At 36.0% G+C, this 5,366-nt stretch overlaps 1 non-coding gene across 1 annotated transcript; it reads left to right on the top strand.

Annotated features, from left to right (window-relative positions):
* The first annotated feature begins 4,863 nt into the window (after positions 1 to 4,863).
* Positions 4,864 to 4,927, top strand: LOC111538671. The gene has a single exon (XR_002730422.2). It is a non-coding gene; the product is annotated as a U7 small nuclear RNA (small nuclear RNA).
* The last annotated feature ends 439 nt before the right edge of the window (positions 4,928 to 5,366 follow it).

The following is a 5,366-nucleotide window of genomic DNA, read 5'->3' as shown; positions in this document are numbered from 1 at the left end:
AGCCAACTCTAGTATCAAAATCATACTCAACTCAAAATAAAAAAGAAAATGCAAGTTAGAGTAGTTTGAAGTGATTTAACCCAAGTATCACGGTGCTTAACAAACTCTGAAAGTCATCATGCACAGGACTTTCATCTTCACCATGCATCCTTGTGTCTAAAAATACTTGCTGATGGTTCTTAGGACTATTGAAGATGCCTCCTGAAAAAATACTAAGAATGTGTCTTACAAATTCACGTGTCTTAATCAATGCTTACTCCATCAATACATGTGACTCCTGTTTATCAAAAATGGCTGTCTGAGGATATAGATTCTGTCCTTTTTCCTGTTAGAGGCTCTGAAATTATGAACACTTTTTTCTTCTGTATTTAAAAAGCAGACAAGCAAATGTTTTAAATGCAGCTAAAGTGATCTCCCTTTCCACATTCTATGCAGATAACAATACCTTCATAATTAAAGTACTATTATTACTATTTAATTGTCTGTTTCATTGTTTAATGAATAGGAACTAGTTAATTATGGTGATGGGGAAAGACAAAGGACAGTTTTCCAATGGAGGATGCGAAGCTCTAGTTTTTACAACGTGGGCTGCAAATTGCTTTATTTCTACTTCTGAACATCAGAACCCAGATTCACACATCCTTGTCAAATTATAAATCTCTTTCAGCGTGATTTGAAAATGTGTTTAAGGAAGACTTTTTTTTTCTAATTTTGCATATTTAAATGATAGCAAATTTATTTCTTCATAAGTTAGAACTGGCTATGCTGAATTCATTCATCGTACAATTCTGAGAGTGAAAAAGCCAGGGCATCTTTTTAACAACTCCTCTGCAAGGGCAGTTTTCAGGCACGTGAGGTCAAGAACTCACAAAATACACTGAAATAATAAAACCGATCTAACAATGATAAAATTCATCCTGGCCAGCTGTCTGCACTGAGGCTTAAACCTCACTGTTGCTAGACAGAATCTGGACCTTGATGCAGCATTCTCATTGTTGCTTCAGGCCACCGATGGCAGAGTTATACTCATGTATTTCCATGTCTGTGGGTACCATGTTGAAAGACACTTTCATGTTTGCACAGTGCTTCACAGTTTTAAAAACCACTTTTCTGGCTATCATTTTATTTGATCATTGTAGCCCATGAAGCATGCAGGTCAGATATTATGTGCATGTTCCAAATTAGGGAACACGGCCAAAGAGGTTGAATGACCTGTCTTGATCTTGTGGCTAATAAGTAGTACAGATATCTCTTCAGACCTTCTAGAAAGATGGGTAATTACGTAAAGGAGTTATCAACATGACATTGATGATTGATGTCAATGTTTTGCCAGAGCAACAGAGCAGGGAACAATAGATAATAGAGTGCCTACTTCATGAGCATAATCATCATCATGCAGAAAGATGTTGGGAGTCACTCTAAATAGTGATATACAAAACTTTGCTAAAATTTAGAAACATATCTCAATGCAAAATTGTTCTCGAATGGAGATTCAATCAGAAATAAATGTATCTGAGATGAATTTATTATCTAACAAGGTTTGTGTTCGGACATACGAGGCTACTTCTGGTTAGGAGATAGGGAGTCTAGGTAACACGTCTGAGGACATTAGGGGAAAATATTAATTTTATTATGCAGTAGAAAATAAATCCTGTAGGGTAAAATTATGTTTCTCTTTTGTTTTCCTCAGTGGCACACTAGAGATGTCACCAATATATACGCACCCTGAAGGCTGCCACCCTCCTTCTATCAAGGCTGCCACCACTGCAGACTTAGCTTTTCCTGTTCCTACATGCAGGCTGGAACTAACATACGTCATACTCGACAGATGTATCATAATCTCCTACATGAGTAAATGCCAAAAAAGGAGGGAAGAGGGTTGGAAAAAATCCAATACTGTAACACGTACTTATTAAGCTGGAGTTTCTTTAATGAGAAAGTCTTGCACATTGTCAATGTCACTAATACAAATTTCTTTATTTAGCAGCCGCATCATAGAGAAAATATGTGAAATTTCTGGTCTCTAATACTGATCTCCACAGATTTTTCATCTGACATTTTCTTTGGCGCAATACATATTTGTGCGTAATATTGATTTTAATATGTTTCTTTGCTGCTAAAAAGTTTGGTATTGTGTTTGTATGTGTAATAGTAAGTATTAAACTAGAGGTTTCATATTGATTGTTCTCCACTCCTGCCAAATACTGTGTGTAGAAATATATTTCTATCCATTTTTGTTCTCTCTGCACTGATTCCATCTTTTTAAACAGTAAGAATTCAGAGGTGATGTTTGCAGGATGGCTTTCTTTAGCAATCTGAGGATTAAAATATGGTTATAGTGACTTATTGACCAATCTTAATCCTGCATGAAAATCAATTCTAGTGGCATTATTATAACTTTTATTATACGGTACAGCTTATTGTGTCCTACAAACAATTTAGGCAAATAAACTAAGTTAACACCACAGAAGTATGGTAGGCTTATGGAGATGTTAGGGCATTATTTGATATTTGTTTAATGACACTATTATGTATCTAAAATATATGTTCCCTAAAAGTTGATGTTTCTGATTCTAACCATACCTGTAACACAGTCAGATCACCCATTGCCAAGTATGTTCATCTCTGCTGCCCAAAGCATAGGTATATTGACTCTGTCAACTCAAAGTTTAGGAACAAAGTAGGTATCATTTGTCTGTATTCCCTTAACTATTTTAAAAGTGTTAGGAATCAGTTTGGGGATAAGGGGCCTTTAATAGGTAGCAACCTATTTGAAATCTATGGGAGGCACAGTGACAAGTAAATTTAGAGAACAGATGTATTTGCAGGTATGGAGCAAACTATCAGCAGGGAGCCAAGCTCCCATCAAAAGGAGGAGACAAGGAAGATAGGCAACATCAGGGAGAATCAACAGCAAGCCTCCATATGGACAAGAACCACACTGAGAGAAATGAGAAGTACCAGGCCATCAATGAGCTAAATCAGGGACACAGGCATGAGAAGAAAAAAAAAAAAGGACATTTTCGTTTGCTAAAATCAGGAAGCAAAGCAGCATGATATGAGAGAGGTGTTGATGCTATGCCAGTAGAGTACTGTTTAGAGCTCCATATACGCTTAGGACATATATGGGTCCCCTAGTCTTAGGGACAGGATAGATCCTTGAATTTGCCAAAGTGTAAAACATGCAGTTGAGAGTTCAGTGATATCACAACGCTGTAGGAATAGAAAGGAAAACAAGTTCCTGGCAAGGTTGGTGCCTGGTTTTATGAAGGTCCTTTCTCTTTTCTTTTAATGATTTTGTGTTAAAAGAAAAGCATTGGTTCACCTGCCGGAATCCAAGGCACGATGACTGAGATATGTGCTGCCCAGAAGACCTTATTGTTCTGAAAAGGGTGAAGTCAGATAGAGTTACTAGATTAGGGCTGGAACAGGGAAGAAGCAGAGACAGCCTGCAAGAAGAAAGATCAAATTAGCAAGACAAGCATATTGTATTAGTCCATTTTCATGCTGCTGATAAAGACATATCCAAGTCTGGGGAAAAAAAGAGGTTTTAACAGACTCATAGTTCCACATGGCTGTGGAGTTCTCACAATTATGGCGGAAGGCAAGGAGGAGCAAGTCACGTCTTACATGGATAGCAGTCAGCAAAGAGAGAGCTTATAAAACCATCAGATCTCATAAGACTTATTCACTATCACAAGAACAGCATGGGAAAAACCAGCCCCCATGATTCAATTACCTCCCACTGGGTAGCTCCCACAACATGTGGGAATTCAAGATGAGATTTGGGTGGGGACACAACTAAACAGTATCACCTATGAACCATGCAAAGTAATGTAAGTATTAACGTAGATGCTCACAGAGTGATCCTAGGTTTGGCAGAGATGGACTACCAGTGAATCAGCAAACTCTTCCTAAATGCCTGAATTATCTGGAATAGTGTATAAAATGATGAAGTATATACAATTACAGAGACGTGATCATTGACTATCAGACATTATAGATTAGCTATAAAGAAAGAAAATGCATATATATATATATACACACACACACACACACACACACAGCTACCTATATGGTATGTATTAATCCAGTAGTGCTGGAGGAATACATTAGGAATACATTATTAATGATATGAGCAAGAAGTAGTATAAGCATTGGAAGAAGAGAGAGTATGCTAACAATTTGGGATGATGAGGGAGATTTCCTAGAACTATGAGGAAAGTAGCCCTAAACATTTCACTAGATTATTTTCTACAATATTCTGATGTTGTGCTCTCTTAGGGTACAGTTTGATGTTGAGAATGGAAAGAAAGAAGAAGAAAAGAAGACAGAGCTTGAAAATTTCTGGATAATGTTACAACAACTGTTGTGGTAAAAAAATAAAATAAAATCCCCATGGTTTTGGCAAATGAGTTGAATATGACATAGCTAAGGTGTTGATATGGACCTAACAATCCGTCTTTTAATCCTCTTCATCTCCAAGTTGGTCCGTTGACCTCCCATTAGCCAGCTTTCTCTGGCTAATGATATTTTTAAAATCTAGAGCCAAAAAAGTAGTTAAAAATGATCCAGAGCTAGAGATGCCCCAGAGACCTTGCAAGAACAAATACAAAACCTCTTAGAGGGAATGCATCTGCAAGGCAAGCCTAAAGTAATTCCCATGAATAAAGGTCTAATTAAAAAGGTTTATTTAAAAACAAACAAACAAAAAAGTCGTATAATACACATGAATGACAATGGCACATAAGCAAGAACCAGGAGAAATAACAGAAGAATCAAACCTGAAAAGATATTAGATAGTGGACTTACCAGACACAGAACAAAAAACACATACATAATGTTTTAAGAAGTATAAGATATGAGTTTTATGGCTCTTTTATAATTTGTCTAGCAGGTTTTCCACTTTTCACCAGAAACTGCCTGTCTCTGCTCTACACACAAAGAAATATAAGCTATAATTTAAAACATAACAAAGAAGAGATTACCCATTTCAAACCAGTGAGTTTGAAAAATAATAAAATGTTTAGAAGTAAAAAAGATACATAAATGATAACACAGCAAAATTGAAACATTATAATATAAATGAAAATAAAACATAAAAATATAATAATACAATGAAATGTATAATTTATGCTATATGAATATAAAAAACGAAATTAAAACGTTAAGCTATGTTAGATTTTGCTGAAGAGATAATTAGTGAACTGGAAGATAGAGCTGAAGGAATTACTGAGTATATAGCAGCCCAGAGAAACAATTAAAATGGAAAATGAAAAAGAAAGGTTAAAAGTCATAGAGCAAAGAATGAGAGGGTCTAAAACATGCTTACTCAGAATTACAGAAAAAGAACAAAGAAATGGAGG

The sequence above is a fragment of the Piliocolobus tephrosceles genome, chromosome 5 (genome assembly GCF_002776525.5).
Source record: "Piliocolobus tephrosceles isolate RC106 chromosome 5, ASM277652v3, whole genome shotgun sequence".
NCBI classification, from domain to species: Eukaryota; Metazoa; Chordata; class Mammalia; order Primates; family Cercopithecidae; genus Piliocolobus; species Piliocolobus tephrosceles.
The sequence above is the reverse complement of the archived record's forward strand: the minus strand, read 5'-3'. Positions and strand labels throughout refer to the sequence as shown.